The sequence below is a fragment of the Ambystoma mexicanum genome, chromosome 9 (genome assembly GCF_040938575.1).
Source record: "Ambystoma mexicanum isolate Mex_15411 chromosome 9, UKY_AmexF1_1, whole genome shotgun sequence".
Taxonomy (NCBI): domain Eukaryota; kingdom Metazoa; phylum Chordata; class Amphibia; order Caudata; family Ambystomatidae; genus Ambystoma; species Ambystoma mexicanum.
In genome coordinates, this window is record NC_090931.1 from 1,293,547,511 (window position 1) to 1,293,568,931 (window position 21,421).

The window sequence follows — 21,421 nt, forward strand, 5'->3', positions numbered from 1 at the left end:
AAGTTCTCCCCTGCAACTTGTTTGCATGAAAATATATATATATATATATACAAAAGACCTCCGATGTGTGAGATGGAGTTAAACCACCTTGCTATTCATATATCTCTACGTATGTTGGCCCAGTCGTGTAAATGAATAACTAGGCTCAAAATACTAGTGCTGTTTAGGTCCCAAAGCGTCTGTCTACCGTGCCTTTCTGTGAATGCTTCCGGCAAAGTGGGAGAAAGCATCTCCGTAAAAGAGAAAAAAACAAAATCTCCTGTGTACTTCCTGGGGGACAAGCACGCACGGCGGACAGAAATGGTCGGAACACCGTGCCTCAGCTGGCGGCTTCCCGTTCCAGCATGCAGTGCGGAGGCGGCGCACTGGCAGGAATGTCCCTGTCTCTCAGGCTTCTCCAGCCGAAGCGGAGGTGCTTCTCGGCCCCAAGATGCCCGGCGGCGGCTGCGGCTTGTGATGCAGTCCAAGCAACCGGTAATGTTGTAGAGTCAGCGCAGGGCCACGGGGAGACCAAGGAGGAGACACGGGGAAGGAAATGGGGGCCAAGAGGGCCGCGGCCTGTCATGTTGGCGTAGGGAATAGCGGGTAGAAGGAATAGGGTGGTGATCACGGAAAGACTTGCGGGCTGCAAGTAAAGCCTGTGGCGACGAGGTGGATAAGAGCAGAGAGGAATGCTGACAAGTGAAGCGATGGTGACAGGAGCAAGGCAGGGCAGCGGGCAGGGTCGGGGAGCAAGGGGTAGGGCACGGGAGGTGATCTGACAGGTGGGCGGGGACGCGGGTGACAGTGTCACTGGACCAGGCCAATAGTGGAGGTGGAGGTGGTCAGGGTGACTGCGAAGAGGGTCAGGCCACCTTTTCATCTCAGATGGCATTTTGGAATACCTAAGGCGATTCCTGTTTACACACTGGTTTGTGTTTGCTTTGTTAGTATGCCGGTGATGCCTGTTTTAGGATTGAAAAGTAAAACAAAAATGAACACTATGCAATTCACTCAAAAAATGGATTCCACCTACTCACTCAAAAAATGGATTACACCTACTGTCACCCGTTTAAAAATGTAAACATATCAGTCCACCCCAATCGTTGTTATATCCATCAGCGATATAAACGCATATCATTTCACTTCTTTGGTTATTTTCAGTGGCCACTTCCTTCCACCCCGTATATTTTTACTGAATATATTAAAATCTTCCACTATGGAATTGTGTATAGCTGCATTACCTATATTCTCATTCCCAATTGCCAATGTACCTTAGGGATCCACATTGTTTTAAGATATTTGGAGCCTCTCCATGGCCCTACAAAATTTGAACACATTAATTTGTACACATGTTCTACCACGCCAGCTACTAAGCAAACCCATTTGAAATCCACCTTTGCCAAGTTGTACTCGCCCTCCACGAAAACAAGTTAATAATATAATTGCGCAAATCGTGGATTTTAAACCACGCCACCAAACCTATATAACCATTTATACCACGCGTCTGCGGCTCGCGTATTAATCCACATATATTCCATCTAGTTGTATTCCTAACTGTCGTGCCCTGCAATTGCAATGTAAGCAAATCGTTATCCTACTCGATTATGACTATAAAGTGTTCATACCCACTGCATCTCCGCCTAGATTACTCAATCTCAACTAAACAGTAGCATATTCTGTTTGATCTAGAGTTGGACAACCTTTGCGACCTCCTTCAACTGTTTTTGGGATGTACAATCGTTTAAACGTATCCCCACGCCATCATGCTATAGTATTCCTAGGCCGCTCCAAAAATTGAAGTACACTCCATTTATTATGTTCTCAGCTCTGATCTCCCAAACATTCATTTTACCGCAGCATTTCTGGTATTTCCTACACCGCTCGTAAATATGGAAGTCACAATTCACTATGGTAGCTTGACCATAATTAATCAAAACTACATGTGTGATATCTGCCCCATATCTGTCTGTCATTGGTTTTGTTTATGGCAGTGGGTGTGCCATGCTCTTTCATAAAGATGCAAAACTCGTTACAATGTCCCACATATATTATTTTTGCTTGCTCTAAAAAATACAAACATGTTCTCTTCTCCACTTCCAAATTATATTCCAGTTGTAATATTGAACCCTTCCTCATTGTTCATACTTGTAATTTACCTCAACCTCGTCTCCCCTGCCACAATTGAACAAGAATGTGGTCATGTTTCATTTAACCTCCTCGGAGTGCCTCAACATTCTTCAGTGAAGTTTAATGGAAGATCATTCCATCTCCTGCTGGTATTTTCACTGCCCATTTTTAAATATGAAATCTCAAAAGTTTTAGCATGATTGACAATGAATTAAATTGGAATTGGCTTCCTGTAGCGCTTTTAAGTATGAATAATTGAATTGAAACGGGTTTGAACAGAATGGTGCCCGATTACCAAAACCTTTTTTAGTTTTATGTCCCTGAATACTAGAGGTTTTCTCTCTTTTCTTAATAAACCTGAGGATTTTAATGTGTTGAATACCATGGGTTAATTTTGCCCTGTAGGACACATAACTGACTCACGATTTATCTGTCGATGGCTACACTATTATACAGAGTTATGCACACAGAAAAACCTACGGGTAGACTTTTGGCGGTCTATCATGGGTGTTAAAGCTGGCTTTGATTTTATTGAATATCTACCTCCTCTGAAAAATCCTAATTTGTATTTTATTTATTTATTGGAGCAGTAGTGCATGTAGTACCACAGGAAGAAACCACTAACTGCCTGATTGGAAGAAGAAAGCATGCATCTTTTAATGCGCGTGGATAGGTGCAAAGAAATAAATATTACGAAACTGTTTTTCAGTTAAAACATATTGTTACTCTCTTATAAAATACTCTCCTTGGGAATTGGACTTATGTTTTTACTCCCTAAAAATCATTTTACTTGGCTTATGAAGGAAAAGTATTTAATCAACAGAAGAAAAACAGCCGACATATGTTTCGACCTTAGTCTTTTTCCATGCTGTATACTATCAAAATGACAGATTCACAATACCAGATTGAATGTTGTCCAAGAAGATGAAATATAAAACCAAAACCATTATACAGATAAATGGAACATGTTGGTTGAAGACAGGGTGTACATTCCAGGGGAAAAAAAGGGGAAGTGAGGGAAAAATAATATAATTCAACAATGTTGATCCTATATGAGACACATTAGGGGTCAAAAACTATTGTTAATAAAACGCACAATGACGGTAAAACAAATATACAAATATGAACCAATGTCATGGAGAGAAACGCAGGCAAAGGAAACAGAATTCACTCGTATTAGAACCATTTAGGGAAACACAATTTGAAAAATGTATAGCCTAATTGCTTCAAATATTTACACATCTGAGCCAGTGCCACGCCCAAAAAAAGTGACCATGCATGAGCATGCTTGGATGAAGTGCCACCACATCCACTTGGGTACACAGTACAAGTATTCTTTACTAAGTCAAAAATCGACTTCTAGAATACAAATATTATGAGCACTATTACATATTTGCTTGCAATGAAAGTGAGCAGTTCCAAATAAGATGGGTAGTGTGTCTCCACATGCATGCCAGATAGGCTGATTGGGAAAAGCATGTATGCCTACGAGGAAGTAAGTGAGGCTATGTACAAGCCTGTTCTTTGAATAGAGTAACCTGTCAGAATTGAGCATAAGAACCTCATGCCAGTGACCAATGAATACCTAATCAGTAATATGGATGGGGTTTGGGGGGTAATTCTGCCCCATGCCCAGTGAAAAGGAGGCGTACACGATAGTGCGCTCTCAAAGTAAGGAACAAAATGTCATCCTCACCATGGAATGTTAATGTGAAAAGCAATGAAAAAGGTTATGTTGTTAAGTCAGGATGTTCGGGCTGTTGGCCTTCCTTCCCTGCGTTTTCAGCACAGGACAAGGCGGTTCACTTGACCCAAGCACACACTCTGGCTTCCTTGACATGAGGATACAGTTCCAATTCCAGCATCAGGGCCTTCTGTGCTCAAGTCTCTTTTCCCATCAAAGTCTCTTGATTCGCAGAGCCTGATGTGCAAAACAAAAATAGAAAGTTATTTTCTTCTTATAATTATATGTGGTTTGGGTGCCTCTCCCTGGATCCCCCTCAGCCGGGCTCAGATCCCTTCTTTACGTTCAGTTAGTCTCCCTCAGTCAGGTTCGGACGAATCGCAGTTAACTTTTTACTCATCGAAGACTTTCGAATGTGCACAGGGTTTATCACTACTCGTTGCAGGACCACTTCGATACAAAGTTCCTTTTTTACAATGTAGTTGCCCTTCAGATGGATATCTTACAGAGGCCTTAGAATGAGCACCCATGTGGCGCCGGATCACTCTGTACCCGGTATCTAATTTGGCTTTTTCAAAGTTAATTCACTCCTTTAGTTTCCACTTGTTTGCGTCTCTCATCACATGCGCTTCAAACACTGTCCTTTGTGGATTTCTTCATACAATATTGTCGCTTGCAACCTTGGTTTGTATCGATTTCTCTAACTCACCGGCTGTGCTGCTTTTACTGGTGCAGCTTTCTTGCAGGAGCCAAAGACAGTACCATGCAGCAGTCGCTCTTCCCGGCTTGGATTATCAACACGGAGCACCCTGGATACCTTTGATACACAGCGTAGGATATATCAGCGCCAGTTCACGGTTTTAGGCTTCTCACTTTCCAAAGCTCTTGAAAGTAACAGTTTCTAGAGGTCGAGGGCACTTCCCTCCTTGCACCCCTCTCTGGTCTCGCCACCTTTCTCATTGTGTTAAATCGCCATCTTGGAACTGCTGCTTCCTCGTGTGCCTTTCCTTGCTCAGTGTGCTTTTGTGCTCTGCCTTTTATTCGTGTGGGGAAGTGTGATGGGAGTCGGGTGCGTGTAATGATTAGTAATTGCCAGACCTTACCTGACCAGGGTGTTGGGCCATGTCAAGTATACGGTTCTGGTGTTAGTCTGTTATCGCTCACAATGAACTGTCCATGAGGCAGTGTTTGTGTCGTGAAAGGTTGGGGGGGTTGCGCTTCTAGGTATCCTACCTGTTAGGATAGGGAAAAGATGTTACAGGAAAGAGGATATCACCCATCGTTGTCCCACTTCCACTCCCTGAAAACCCCTCATCCAGGTGACCCTCCCGCACTGGTGCACCCCCAGGAACTGGATCCAATAGTGATGGCTGTGTCCTGGCCACCTGGATGACAGATCCCCCGGGGACTAGCAGGTGGGACACCTTCAGGTTTCTCACAGTACCAAGCAACCCTTCTTATGGAATCGGGAAGATGAATAGACCTACAACAGCCCAACCCTTCTCGTCCGTTCATCGTAGAAGCCTATGCATCAGATTAAGCAGTGGGTGCAGTACTACTCCAGATGGAACTGCATTCTCACACTGAGTTGCCCGTAGCATTTTATTCCCGGAAACTCACGCCTAGCGAAAGGAACTACTCAACAATCGAAAAAGAATTGCTGGTTACCATGGGAGCCTTGGAAGAATGGCGACAACAACTTCTTGGTGGGCATTGGTGGGCAAGGTGGGCTTTCTATTTTCTGCAGTATGATTTCTACGTGACCTTCATCCCTGGAACACAGAATTGCAAGCCGATACTTTCTCGTGCTCATTATCTGCCACTGAGAGCGTCGACCATCCTGGTTTTATCCTTTCACCTTTGTCGCCTTTCGTGGCAGGTGTTCTCCCACTACTGGACCAGGTGTTGACCAGCACCACCAACGATACTGAGGTACCGGGGCTGCTGAGAAATCTACTGAATTGTATGAGGGATGGATTACTGTTTCACGAGGACCAGCTCTACATACCTTCCTCTGACTTTCCTGACCCTTGTTCTTTCACAGATGCATGATTCCACCCTGGCTGGTCATAGGGGCATTCGGTCTACCGTAAAACACCTTGGTCGACAATTCTGGTGGCCTGGTTTACGGGAACATGTGAAGGAGTATGTGTCGTCTTGCCCAGCACAATCTAAGACGGAACGCAAACAGCCGGTTGGTTTTCTACACCCCCTTGAGTTACCTCCTCGTCCTTGGCATACGATAGTAACAGATTTTATTGTGGACTTGCCCCCGTCTTGTGACATGGTGGTCATGGACTGCTTTCGAAGATAGCCCATTTCATTCCTCTGCCCGACTTCCCATTGCCTACCAGGTGGCTGAGGTTTTTTTTTTCACCGTTTTTCGTCTTCATGGCTTACCTAACAAGATCGTGTCGGATAGGTGGCATGGAGTTTATATCCCGCTTCTGGGCTTCCTTGTGTAAGCTCATTGGCGTGACAACTGCTTTCAGTTCCGGCTACCATCCCCAGACAAATGGACAATCGGAGCGCGCCAATCAGACGCTGGAGCAATACCTCCGTTGTTATGCAGGGGTATGCAGACCAATTGGATTTCCTATTTGCTAATGGCAGAGGTGGCCTACAATAACTCTGTGCATTCTGCAATGGGCATCAGCCCCTTTTCCTTGTTGTATGGGTTATCATCCTGCCCTGTTGCCTCCATTTGCGGTTTCTCCTGGTTTTGTGGCTTCCAGTTCCATGCTGGTACCTCGTCTGCAGTATGTCCATTGTCCGGCTCTTGCTCCTCTTCGTCTTGCCCAGGCAGCAGTCAAGGAAAGTGCTGACTGTCGCCTGTTGGTAGAACCAGATTATTGTGTTGGTGACAAGGTGTGGCTTTCGACCAGGAACATGCCCCTGCAAAACATTGCTCGTAAGCTTGCCACTCGTTTCGCTGGTCCATTCCGGATTGTTCAACACATTTCTTCTGTGGCTTTTCGTCTTCTGTTGCCTGCTTCCTAGCGGATCCATCCCGTCTTTCACGTGTCCCTGCTGAAAGCATACCGTTTAGAGGTTTTTCAGTGCTGCAGTCCGCGGCATGGTCTACTTATGATGGATGGCGCTCCTGAGTATGAGGTGGAGGGCATTTGTGATGCCAAGCTCTGCCGTGGTCAGCTCTATTTTATGGTGTCTTGGAAAGGGTACGCTGCCTGTGACAACTCTTGGGAACCTGCTTCTGGTGTCCATGCCCCTCGTTTGATTTGCCGATTCTACCTCCGTTGTCCTTGGAAACCTGGTGCTCCTTCTGGTCCTTGGGGTGGGTGCGGAATTTCGGGTCGCTCACCCGGTTCGCCCTCCATGTCTCCTTTCTGTAGCGGGCCATGTGGCGACTTCGTGATAGCCCTTGCTGGCGTGCGCGGTCCGGGTCTGCTCCTCTCATGGGGGCTGCCATGTTGATGACAAGGCGCATGCCCCGAGGACCAGCGGCCGCCTTCCACTTATGTTATGTTATGTTACTTTGCATTTATATAGAGCCTTATGTACCATTGGTATGGTCTGAAGGCGCTGGTAGGTTGAACGCCCTTTGGAACCGAAGTTCAAGTCAGTAGAGAGAGTCAAAGGTGCGTGTGAGCACCGGATATGTGTGCAGCTGGTGTGGTAATCGTGTAATCGCTGCTTCTTAGCGGTAGGTGTGGTGGTTGAGAGATCAAGAGTATGTGTTCGTTCTGGCAGCATTTATCCAGACCGATTGTGGCTGCGTTAGGCCTGAGGAGAATGCCTGGCTGGGGGGTGTGTAACCAGCAGTGTTTAGTTAGAGTGATGGGGAGTATGAGGCAGATGTTGGTATGAGAACAGTTATACCGAATGGTGTCATAGTATCTCTGTGTTCTAGTTGAATGATGGTGTAAAGAAGAGAGTAAGAATGGTGATGTGATATGATAGGTTACATGCTCTTTCCAACGTTCCATGCACTCCAAACCATTCCACGTAAGTCACGCAATTCTATGTGCTCCAGTCTGCTCCGTGCACTCCAGTCCGCTCCATACCTTTCGCATATTACCCTCATTCGATCCACGTAAGTCACCCGTTCGATCCACGTAAGTCACCCGTTCGATCCACGTAAGTCACCCGTTCGATCCACGTAAGTCACCCGTTCGATCCGCTCTACGCACTCATCTGCTCTACGTACTCATCCGCTCTACATGCTCTACGCAGGCGCTCATCCGCTCTACGCAGGCGCTCATCCGCTCTACACTCTCGTCTGCTCTGTTCACTCGTCTGCTCTGTTCACTCGTCTGCTCATTTGTCTGCTCTGTTCACTCGTCTGCTCATTTGTCTGCTCTGTTCACTCGTCTGCTCATTTGTCTGCTCCATACACTCGTCCGCTCTACCCACTAGTCTGTTCTACTCATTCATCCTCTCTCCACACTCCTCTGTTCTTACACTGTTCCGCTCTGCGCCCTCTTCCGCTCTGCGCACCCATCATGCTCTGCGCCCTCGTCCGCTCTACACCCCATCCGCTCAACCCACTCTTCTGCTCAACGCATTCATCCGCTCATTGCACTCATCCGTTCCATGCGCTTCATCGATTCTAATGATTTCAACCGCTGCATTCACTTCGTTCATTCATCATGCATTATCGATTCAGGCCATGTCACTTGTCATACACACTGGATCCGTTCCGTGCTCTCTGTTTCTTGCACTACACCGTCTCATGTATTTGAATCGTCTAATCTGTACTTTCCATTTATGCCATGCATTCATACAGTCGGTGTCTTCTGTCTGTGTACTTATCAGTCTCTTGTATTCATCTTTCCATCCTCTTCTCTTTATTCATTTCGCCCATTTTGTTCATTTTGACCATTGCACTCATTACATTCATTTCATTAATTTAAACCTCATTACTGTTTTCGTATGATTTATTCTTTTTATCTACTTCACTGCTATGATCTACTTTATTCGTTCTATTCTGTTTGTCCTTTTAGTCTACATTAGCGGTTATTAGTGTCGATTTCTCGCATGAATCTTGATGATGTTGTATTGTTATGTGCCTTATTGTTATTCAAGATATAGTAGTTTGTTGGGTTGGTGTCATTGAGATGCTGTTATTCAGTTTGGGTTAGTTGGCGTACGGGTTGGTTTTAGGGGAAGAGCCAAGTTTTCAGTAGTTTGCGGAAGGACATTAGATCTTCAGTTAGGCGGATGTGGGGTGCGAGTGCGTTCCACACCGTGGGGGCCAAGGCTGAGAATGATGATCCGCCTAACCTGACTGAGTTTGTTTTAGGTATGACTAGGAGGCCAGCTGAGCGATTACGTAGAAGGTGATAGGGTTTTAGCTTGTCTTGAAGATATTTTTTATGCAATGCCCGATGAGAAATGCATAAGGTTTTGAAAGTCACCCTTCGGGCCACTGGAAGCCAGTGCAGAGTTTTAAGGGCTGGGGAGATGTGGTCTCTCGGGCCGAGCGCTAGTAGCAGTTTGGCTGCAGCGTTTTGTGCTCTTTGAAGTTTATTCAGTTGGTAAGCGTGGACTCTGAGGTAGAGGGGGTTAGCGTAGTCCAGCCTTGATATAACAATTGATTGGACCGCGGAGAGTCTGTTGGGAAAGGAGAGATATGGAAAGATGCGCCTAAGAGTTTTAAGGTGGTAGTGGCAGGACTTTGAGACATTGTTGACTTGGCGCGAGAGTGTTAGGTCAGCGTCAAGGGTGCATCCAAGGTTTTTTACTGAGTTAGAGGGAGTCGGTGAGTTGCCCATGGCAGATGGCCAGGGTAGTGGGTGTGGAAGAAGTTCGGAGTTGCCACATACCATGATTTCAGTTTTGGAGGGGTTTAACAAGAGGTGGCTTTGGGTCATCCAAAGCTCTATGTCGAGGAGGCAGGAGGCGAGGTCTAGTCGGCAGTTGGGTTTTGAGTTGAGGAGTTTTAGAATTAGTTGAGTGTCGTCAGCGTAGTTGTAACACAGGATGTTGTGTGAACAAATTATTGGTGGGAGGGTGATCAAGTAGAGATTGAACAGGAGGGCAGATATGCATGCCCCTTGTGAAACTCCCGTGTTGACTGGTCGGGCTTGGGAGGAATAGGTGGAGAGTAGCGTTATTTGGTACCTATCTTTGAGGAATGAAGGTATCCATTTGAGAGCGGTTCCACAAATTCCTAGGGAGTGGAGGCGGTCAAGGATTATTGAGTGATTGATTGTGTCGAAGGCGGCAGATAGGTCAAGAAGGATTAATGCGGCGCATCCCGCGCAGTCTGCCGTGATTTTAAGGTCATCCCAGATTGAGGTTAGTGTGGTTTCAGTTCCGTGTTGGGCTCTGAAACCTGATTGTGCGGGGTCTAGGAGATTGTTGGCTTCGACAAAGGTATTTAGTTGGGAGTAGGCGGTTCGGTTAATGAGTTTGGCAAGCAACCTGGTGTTTGAGATGGGGCAGTAGTTTTTGGGCTCAAGAGGGTCGAGGGAAGGTTTTTTTATTAGAGGTTTGACATGAACCGTTTTGAATGCGTCGGGGAAAAATACCCGAGGAAAGGGAGTCATTTATGATGGATCTTGCGTGTTCTCCTACGCAGATAGAAGCGAAAATTTCTTTGAGGGTTGTGGCCGGGCAAGGGTCTAGTGTAGAGCCGGATGGTTTGCGGGCAGAGAGCAGTTTCAGAAATTGGTCTGGTGGGCTAAAGGAGTCGAACGTTGGTTGCGCAGTGGTCGCAGGCGGTGGGTTGGCTGGTATGGGCGGAGGGTTGCCTGGTGGATGTAGGAGAGCCAGTTTGGTGGTTAGCGCATTTGTTCTTTCGAGAGCCGTGGTGTAAAAGTGGAAAGAGAGAGTGAGTCGCACAGTGATTGGGAGTGAGTCGGGCACAGGCCACGGCGGGCTGATGGTTTGCAAGAGGGTGTGAGCCGCAATAGTGAGGTGTTGAGCCACAAGTCAAAGGCGTTGGGGGTTAGTTGTTTATTGAGTTGGCAGGTAGGTGGAGGAGACTGGAGGAGTGTGTCGGCTAGGTCCAGGATTTGCGTAGATTCGGAGGTTCAGGTTCGAGTACGGGAAGTGGGTCGGGTGAGCGAATGGCGAAAGAGACAATGAAGTGATCAGCCCATATGATAGGGGTGGGTGGGTTTAGATGTATCAGGTTGTGGGAGCTAAAGATGGCATCAAGAGTGTGTCCTTTACAGTGAGTCGGGCCGTTTATGTGGGGTTGGAGGTTAATCTCGTCTAGCCGTCAACCAGAGAGTGTGTAATAGGGTTGGCGGGGATGTCGAGCCATATGTTGAAATCTCCAAGAGGGGTGAGGTTGGGATGGTTTAGTTGAAGGGTGGCAATAGAGTCGCAGAGGTTGTTTGAGAATTGTCCATCGTAGCCAGAGGGTCTGTAGATTATTAGGAAGCTGTCTGAGAACGACGGGGAGAGGGATAGTTTTAACGAGGAGCGATTTGCAGGAAGGAATGGGAGGTTGATTGTCGATGATTGAGGCGTGGAAGTGAGACTTGAAGACGAATGCACGGTTGAGTCGGCTTGGTCCATAGCCATTCCATCATGCCCTCAAGCGCACGGCTTCGGCAATGCTGCACAATATATAAACCGTGAGAACGCTGAAACCGGCGCATGGCAACCTTTTCTTTGGGGGAAAAGCTGCTGAGCGCTGCTTAGTTTCTTGGTCTGTCTTGGCTCTTGCTGCTGCTGCCTTCTGCCTGGATTCCAGTTCTTGAATCTCCTTACTAGTTGGCCAGCCTGGTACTTGTGTTCCACCCTTTTTTCTTGCTTGAATATTGGTGCTTCAGTATCTTTTCCTCCTGCTTTTTTCCTTCTTATCTGGCTTCCCATATCCAGTGCTCTGCACTGCCTGGTGCCACGTGAAATGTGGGAAGTCCTCTTTTGTGGTGCCGGGGAGCGGCTTCCTGTCCCTCACTGGTAGTCACTTTCTGGTTTGAGGTCAGGAGGTGGATCTCCACATCCCACTATCTGCAGGATCGGACCGATACCATCACCAAGCACTATCCTGGACCGCCATCAACACCGGCGCACAGGTATTCAGGAATCACAGGGGGCACATCTTGACACCAATTCTGACTGGTTACTCTTTTCAGACAACAGGCTTGTACGTAGCCTCACTTACTTCCTCGTAGGCATACATGCTTTTCCCAATCAACCTATCTGGCATGCATGTGGAGACACACTACCCATCTTATTTGAAACTGCTCAATTTCATTACATGCAAATATGTAATAGTGCTCATAATATTTGTTTTCTATACATCGATTTTTTGACTTGGGTACACAGTACAACAAGTATTCTTTACTAGGTGTATGTGGGGGCACTACATCCAAGCATGCTTAAGCATGGTCACATTTTTGGGCATGACACTGGCTCGAATATGTAACTATTTGAAGCAATTGGGCTATACATTTTTCGAATTGTGTTTCTCTAAATGGTTCTTATACAAGTGAATTATTTTATCTTCGCGTGTGTGTTTCTCTCTCTTGGACCAGTTATGTTCCGTTCTTCTTCTTGCTGTGATTAGATCCATGACATTGGTTCATTTTTCTAATTTGTTTTACCTTCATTTTGTGTTTTACTAACAATTGTTTTTGACCCCTAATGTGCCTCATGTGGGATCAATATTGTTGAATTATATTATGTTTCCCTCACTTTCCCCTTTTCTTTCCCTGGAATGTACGCCCTGTCTTGAACCAGCACACTTCATTTATCTGTATAATGGTTTTGGTTTTATATTTGATCTTTTGGATTTCCTTCATTCTGGTATTGTGAATATGTTCTTTTGGTCGTATACAGCCTGGAAAAAGACTGTGAGGCCGAAACATGTCAGCTGTTTATCTTCTTCCTGTTATTGAAATACTTTTCTTTCATAAGTCAATGTAGTGGCAAAGTGTGATCTTGTTGAGTTCTAATTCATGAAATTATAGGTCCCATAGGGCATTGGGTCCTTCACTGCATGATCAGCTGCAGCAGACATTTCCCACTGTAAATCAATCTCATCATTCAACTAGCATTGATTAGCGCAGTAGGTTCAAGTCTAATTGCCCCACAACTGTTGCTTTAAAAAAAAAAATATATATATTATGATGTAGCACTGTCAAAAAAAAACGAAAATTGAATTCTATGGTCTGGGTTATTAAGAAATGTACTACTGATTATGGAGTAAGAACGATGAGAATTAGTCGACTTTGCACGCAGTGCAAGAATTGGTTAAGGATCCATGAAAGATCTATTAGCAGTGCCAAATATACAGCTTTACGCTGTAATGATAACGTAAATTCTGGTACTATGTGCATAAACTCATGACCAATAAGAACAATGAAGAGATCAATCCAATGTTAGCAAAGTCCTCGGTGGAGCATAATGATAAGCTGCAGGACCCCTCTATAGAGGACACTATGTATAAGAAGTCTCGAATCCTTATGAGCGAGTCCTCCTGGTATTCTTGTACTTCTAATGATATAATGGAAATCATCTTAAAATTGAAATCCTTGTGAGCCCCTGGCCCTGACTGCATCTCCAATGCGACCCTTAAAGGGTCCAGTGAATTATGGGCTAATTTATTGCATAATATCGTTTTAAAAATTGTTGCAACTGGTCAAATACCTGGTAGCTGGAAATGTTCCGACTTAGTTCCCATGCACAAAAGGGTCCTAGGTATACTTCCAGTAATTATCAAATGCTAGCTATGAAGGGCTCTCGCTCTAAAATCTTTGCTACTTGTATGCTGGTAAAATTAAATGAATAGGCTTTAAGTAATGACCTCCTCAGCAAACAGGATTTAGAAAGTGTTAAGTTACAATGTATAATATCCGGACTCTTCTTTACCTGATTAGATTGACTATTGCAATTAAAGGCTCATAATTGTATATATACTACCTGGATTATGCAGCAGCATTTGATATGGTCTCCCGGGACCTATTCTGGAGTAAATTGGACCATTGGGGCTGTGATTTCAATATATTAGATCTTATTAAGCAACTGTACAATGGAACTACTGTCGGGGTTAGACTAAATAACCATGGACTCCTCTCCTTCCCTCCCCTACTGATACTAATCTGGGTTTAAAACAGTGCTGTATACTGTCCCGTGCTCTATATTATCTGTATGTTGCAGATTTAAACAATGCATTTTGATGATGTAAGAATTTTCCTCCTGGTATTGGTTCTTTGCCTATTACTTGGCTTTCCTATGCTGGTGACACCATTATTATGGACAATACGGCTATTGGCATTCAGCGTAATTTGGCTAAGTGATCTGTATACTATAAACTTTAGCTCGTGAGCCACTGGTAACTCGCCTGAGGCTTCCCAGTAGCTCCTTGCATCAGACACCAAAATGTCCCTGCATCTCCTGTGCCTTCAAAGCAAACCGTCAAAAGCTGTTGTGTGCATAGTGAGGGGAGGGGATGAGAAATGTGTTTTGTGGCCAGTGTAGCCTAGAGGTGCAAATGATAGCCGATTAGAAAGGGAAGGGGTGCATAAATCTCTGCCATGTGAAACAAAGCTGGGGACTGGTGATCGCTTCAGTCTCACTGTGTTTCTTTAGATTTATTTTGTTTGGCCATACTTTGCATGCTGGTAATTGTAGGCTTTCAATTTGAATGTGGAACATTGATCTACAGCTGATAGTTTTTTGCTCTGCGTGTGTACGTGTGCGGACGCAGAAATTGATGCAAGCCCCAGCTTCCAAGAAAAAGGTACATCTAGCGGTACGTTTTGCTGTTTATGATAAAAATGTGAATTTGTTTTATTTATTTGCAGATACTGAGTTCTTTGTTTTAAGGCAGTAGTACCCCGATTGTATTAAAGGTTGAGATGGAATTTGCCATGATATGGAGAAGCCCGCCCCTTGCGTGTCCCAATACAGAATTTCAAGCGCTAACAGCAATTTTACATTTAAGCCAATGTGGAAAACTACTAGCTGCACTCCATTCTGGTGCTTGCCCACTTACATTTATAAAACTAAACAGACATGTGCTAGCAATGCCAGGACTTAAAAAACATACTTTGAGAGTTCTGTTTCAGTCTGTGTTTTCGAAACGAGAGTACAAATGTAGTAATTAGGTGGAGAAAAGTGAGCAGTGGTTTGTATGTATATATTCTAATATCAATAGCATTAATATAGCTTAAACCTCTTAGTACTAAGTAGCAGATCACTGCACAAAACAGGTTGATGAATACAGGGAGAGAACATTGAGGAGAGCCATGGGATCGGAGAACAATTAATGAGGTTGCTCCCCTTTGGCTATGGACACACACTTTGGGGAACCTGTATGCACATGTTCAAATTCAATTTATGAGCACTGTTTCTGCTAAATATTGGGCAAAACACCATACAGTTTACAAGTAATTCTCGAACACATGAACAATTCCAATAGATGCCTGGTCACCAACAGTACGTGGGATATGCCAACACTGCCACTGTAAAACACACGTTGATACCATTGCAAACAATGTCATAATTGCCATTTTGATGCTGGGGCCCCTAATATGCCTGAGAAAAATGTATCTGCAAGCCAGGCATTGCCCATTGGTCATGCTCAGATACTCTGTGATACTGCCTCCTTCATAAAAGGATAGATGGGTGGTAGGCCGCCATCCGTTAGGAATAAGTCGCCCCCTGCTACAACCGTGCTCTTTTGCTCAAAATGTTAATATAATTATTAATATATTGTCTGGTTAGTTTGTTATGATTTGTGCACTTTTCAAGTAATCGCTATAAAACTGAATGGATGTTAGCCTTGTGATTCGCACCCTTTATGCATTTACCTTGTTCATTGTTTCCATGTGTTCTTTTTTTCAGTCTTGTCAATTATTATGACATACAAACATTTATGGTCAGTCAGCAAAGTAGGCTTTGGCTTATTTTCCTTGACTGAATTCTGTAACCTGCCATGTGAGCAATTTGCATGAATTGGGGAAATGCTTAACTGGCAGTGGATTTTATTTTTTAACAAAGAAGCACACAATGTATGCTGATTATTATTTTTAAACCGTAGAACACATTGATTGAAATATTCTTCAGATTGTTTTTGCACATGCAGCCCCAAACGAAACAAATGAAATCCAACAAAAAGCAAACTACGTACTATTCCCATCCAGGGTAGGAAAGCAATTTCTTTTTCTTCCAGCGTAAAATGAAAATGTGCATCTTGAATCTACAGTGCTCCTGATACAGTGGCAAAAAAAATAACGTTGAGTTGCATTTTGCAAAAATACACATACATTATGAAACTAATTTCCCGAAGGAACCTTTTTTCAATCCTAAAACGCAGGTCAACTGAATGCTGCAATGCAAATGCTGTCATAGAGGAATTCTTTCAAAGTTGCTAATTATTTGATGAAAAACAAATGTACTTTTACAGATTGCCAAATTGTGAAGGGCGCAGTAACTCCTGTGGTTGGGTCTGTTGTAAGGGACGTTAAAATATGTCCTAAATGTATGTTTGCCATGTCATGTGTGCAGCTAGGTGCAAACACTATGGCATGCAGGGTATCTGCACTATCAGCGAATCTATGAAGCTGCCTTTTTCAGACATGAACTTCCTGAAACCAAAACATTGATCCCCTCTGACAGCATCCAAGTGCTGTTGCTGTGCAAGCTACACACCTGATTACTGAGCACTTGTGGATAGCATTCAGTGTCAGCCTTCACAAGTAAAGTCTCTTTTGGTTTCCTGCATTCTAATATGCCTGAAACGTTTTAGGAGACAGCAAAAAACAAAAGATAATTAAATAAAGATGTCTTTGAAGTTATAAATGTCATGGTAAATGCATATGTTCCTCTTTTGTTATACAAAGAGCAAATAAACCACCCAAATACATCTTGGTACAAATTCTCATATTCATGGGCATCACTGCCCCACTAGTGCTTGCCAGTAGCTCCTGCCTATTGCTCAGTAACTAAAAGTATCTCTTGCTAACGTAAAGGTTGGAGACCCCTGAAAGCAAATGATCTAACCATTAATCTTATAAAGACCAAGATTATGGTGGTAAACAGCGGCAGAAGAAGCTGAGAAAATGTCACCTGGAGGATTGATGATGCTATTTTTGAGGTCTTGTAGGACTACATGTATTTGTGGATACCTATTTTTAATAATCGTCTTGACGGGAGTATCCTTGCCAGAACTATCCTGCCAAAAATATGGATTTTCTTGGCCTAATTAAAACTGTCATGACCTCTCGTGGAGGCTACTCAATTGAATGTATGCTCAAAATTTACAGAGCTAGTATAATTCCGGAAATGTTATATGGTCTGGAAGCCTTTAATGATAAGGAAGTCTCATGGCTTGGCCAACTTGAAGGCAAGCTCTGGCTTTCCTGTTTGGGTCTTCCCCAATTCAGTTCAGGTGAAGTTATTCTTTGTGAATTTGGTATGACCTCCTTTACCCACTTTGTGGAAAAGGACACAAGGCACTTTTTATATTTGAGGTTTTTAGATGCAAATAACAATAATGAGATGCTGTATACTCCTTTTAGTAATATGATGAATGGGACTTGTGCTACCAACATTGTGTCTAGTATTTGTTTGCAGTAAGTGAAAACCTTCACCACTTGATTTTAAACTTGATAGTCCCTTTAGCTTAGGCTACTCTATAATTGTTATGAAACGCAAAGCTAGTCGGTGGGTCAGAGGATGGTTATCACAAAAACTCTCTGCGAAAACCTGATACATAGAATATAAAAGACAGAGCTTTCCCTTCACTGAACCTTTTAGTTATTTGATTACATCTAATAGTGTTCAATTGAGGGATTTTATTATACACCTATGGTTTAATATTATATACACTTGAAATTCTTGGTGTTTGGGAAAAAATAGCCTAGTCATGTTCTTACATGTTGTTCTAAGTTAACTGATTTCTATAAGAAAGGCTATAAAGACTTTGATGGAACCTTGAGTCATAGAGACTATTCAGTGTAGGGATACCATTTACTTGGGAACTCATTGTTTATTACTGCTTTTGCCTTCTCTATATGGATGGAATTTGAGAAGAATAAGTCCTTGAAGATTGACTAGATTTCATATGTGCTATGAAATATGTTCTTATTTTTTTATATATTTTTGCATTAGCCTTTTATTCTCGTTTGCTTTTTTTATCTGGGGATTTGTATTGTAATTGTTGAAATGTGTAGAAGGTTTGATATGTAAAACACATGCACAAATAAAAAAAAAAAGGAAAGGAAAGCTCCACTCCACTTTCACAGGCATTTTCATCTAGTGCAACCAATGCATTTTGATCACCACTCCTTTTACGCTTCTTCCGAGGCCCCACAAAGTAAATATCTTCAGATCTGAGGGCGTGGCTACAGTGCCATGCGATAGGAGGTGCTTTCGTGGTGCTCCTGCTGATCCTGAAGGATCCTGGTTCAGAGATGCGTTAAAATAAACAATTATGCTTGTAGTTGGAACAGCTGGTGTGTTAACATGCAAGGAACAGAAGGCACTGACTATGGCAGGGAACCTTGTTACCAGTGCTCCAGATAATATTTTGAGGTGGGAGTATTTTACTCCCCATTTTTAAACTTTGAGAGTAAATGTGATTTCAAGAGAGCAAAAATGACCTTTTCTCCTTTGCCAGAGAGTAACATGTATGTGTCATCCAGCCAATGCGTGCAAAAACTGTATGGAAATCATTACTATGTGGCAGCTTTCTGCATTGTGACAGAATGCACCTTTCATTATTTCTCTAAGGTCTGGCCATTTAATCTCTCCTGTATATATTTAAATGTTGAAAACACAAAAACCTAGCCAATTACATAGTAAAGCAAACATGAATTGCATTGTGTTTCGAGGGTTGATAGCAGAATTGTCTTTTCATGTTTAATGAAAGTCCTAATTTCCTGGAGATATCACTACCTACTGGTATGCCAATGTTATGATACAACAGTGCAGAGGCAAGTACTCCATGCTAAATTCTATATCTAATCTCATGGTCAAATGGTTATTTAAATAGCGCTATTGGCAAATGCTGTACATAGAACATATTTATGACAATTATCACCGAACCGTAGTCGGTACTCTTTTATCGACCTGGAAAGGATGAAAGGCTGAGTTTGCCTTGCAAGGATTCAAACCTGCAACCTACAAATCACACAAAGATCGCAGCACTGAGCGCTCAGCTGGCTGAGCTATCTTAATGGCTAACATCCTTCAGAGGTCGGTAAACTGAGTTTCGACTGAACTATAATAATCAATGCCTAGATGTTGGATGAACCATGTATGAAGCGCTAAATAAAGTTAAATACCTACCTGGGTTATCACAGGGACAGGTTTTGCAGAGTTTCTATTTCAATTACAAATGTAACTTTAATTTATTTGTTTTTGAACAGCGCTTGCACTTCCTGGAGAGTCAGGTTTTGGATGTTTTAATTGTAGTCTTGAAGATCTGAGAGGCTATAACACCTGTGATTGGTGTAATGGCAAATACTCACCCTTGAGCAAAGACTCTGCTGCCACTGACCATTTATAGTAATGTACGCCATTAACTGCAAGTTTGAAGGGATGTAAACTAGAACATGCATACTCATCATTTTACACACTTTGTATAATTAGAGTGTAAATTAAAGTGGAAAAATGATCTGCCGCCACATGATTATGCACACAGTACAGGAACTCTAAAAAATACAAATGTGTAACACTGGTTTGCTTTTATTGAAAAGGTTAATTCTTAATTGCAACTTAGTTTTCCATCTTATTATACAATCCTAAAATGCTAGGAAAATTAATATGCTCATTGCTTCTGTTTGCTTCATGAGCATCAACACAGCAGAAACTGAATGGAAAGAAATCATTCCTTTTATCACATTGTGCATTTTCTTTTTTTGAAAGGCTTCAGAGAAATACATTCTGTTTCAGAGGCTTGCAATTACATTAGACAACACTTGTTCTGGTTTCTGTCAAGTAATCTGACCTTTGCACAGCCCTCTGTTCTAAACTTGTGTGTGTGTGTGTGTGTGTGTGTGTAAATGTACACAGGAAAATGATAAAGCTGTCGTATTTACAAGATTTTCATGCGTAAAAAGGCCTGGTACGCACCTTATCTGGAGGCCTGCGTGTTACTGCCGGTGACTTAGAAGCAGAGAAAGCCCAGTAATGTCCCAACGGAGTTGTAACCCAATGGCGCCGAGCACAGAACAAAGGATTTCGTCGGAGGTTGTGTGAGCGAGTTGAGTTAGCTGAAATACACTGTAGCAGTATGCTTTGAAGTCTGGGGCAATGCTACACATACACGTGACAGCAGGAGAATAGACCTTGCAGCATTGGACAATATTGGAGCTGGTACGGGAAGACCTGAGAGAAGGAAGATCGTATTCAAGTGCGGCTGTACGGAGGATTATCATGGTTTAACTCCCCCCGGCACCGAGGACACCGAAGCGGAAGACGGGAGTCACGTACCAGGAGTGGAGGCAGCAACGCATGGAGCCGCACATCATGGTAGAAAAAGGTTGGTGCGCACTCTGCTTTAATTGAGGTAACATTGCTGAGGGACAAACGAGCAACAGCGTGTTTGTAAGACACACACAGAGAAGGCACGTTGCTAACGAGGAAGTGTCGCGGAACGGACCTCAGCAGAAGTAATCTGCATAATATAAACTGCAGCTGAAGTGGCAACAATAGCGAACGTAGGGATATACAGCCCAGGCTTCCCTAACAATGAAACTGACATGATCGCCGAAGCTCGGCATGCAATGGAATCGGAAAACAGCACACCACGGGCAAATTCGCCATACAAAGGGGTAAGCTGCAGTGTGTACGGAACGAGGGAGTGTGCAGTATTGCCTGTGACACCGTGCCAACCCAGAGCAAGCACCACAGCAGTAACAGATATGACGTGGTCGCAGAGAACACTGAGGCATGGCCAACAGGGGTGAAAACAGGACAGAGACCTGTAGCTATACACTGACCCAGGTTGGGGGCCTGGGCACAACAGCACCGCGCATTGGGCAGAATGATCCATAACAACTATTAAGCGAGGTGTGCAGGGCGGACCATGATACGGTCGTGGTGGAAGTGCAGCGATTAGCGGATGCCCTACCTCACTGGGACGCAGTAAGTCGCATGTTGTGGAAGAAGTGGTGTGGGGCAAATAGTACAGTTCTTATAAGACTGTCTGCAGTCCACTTGGCAAGAACCTTGATGCTGCACTCCGCCTGCGCACAGAGCTACTATACTGTGGCAGAACGCCAAGACGGGCAATAGCAGTTTGTTGGGAGGCTGCGGATAAAGTGAGGACTGTTCTGCACTGGGTTGGTAGAGCGTTGCTGGTTGGTGGATAAGCACCAGACCAAGCACCACAGGAAGGTGGCCAAGACCCGAACAGTAGAGGGGTACAGACTTGCGAGTATACTGGCGGTGGTGGATGGGCAGAAACGGTGCATGCTTTGACTCGCCATTACAGAGCGCAGGTCCCCAACATACGTCCCGCAGGTGTGGTGGAAATAGCAGGACAGACGACCACAGCCTCTGGTGGGCCCTTGCAACGCCGTGCAGGGGAGTACACTTTGCACCTGAAACGACACAGCGGGAGCGGTGTGAACAGTGGCCAGTACGAGCACGCCGGTGCAGGAGTGGTGAGCCGTGGTGACATAATAGACCAACAGGGTGTCGCACCACCCAGGACAAGGAATAACGCCACGACAATCACAATGGCATCTAAATCAG

The 21,421-nt window shown here is 44.1% G+C and overlaps 1 protein-coding gene across 3 annotated transcripts in view; it reads left to right on the forward strand.

Annotated features, from left to right (window-relative positions):
* The first annotated feature begins 333 nt into the window (after positions 1-333).
* The window catches only part of ZNF148 (zinc finger protein 148), a 569,671-nt gene continuing 548,583 nt past the window's right edge, over positions 334-21,421 (forward strand). For 2 of the 3 annotated variants that reach the window (XM_069616642.1, XM_069616641.1), the window contains exon 1: positions 334-474. The gene's annotated coding sequence lies outside the window, so the exon portion shown is untranslated. The remainder of the gene's footprint in view (positions 475-21,421) is intronic. The other variant, XM_069616640.1, reaches the window with a different exon arrangement.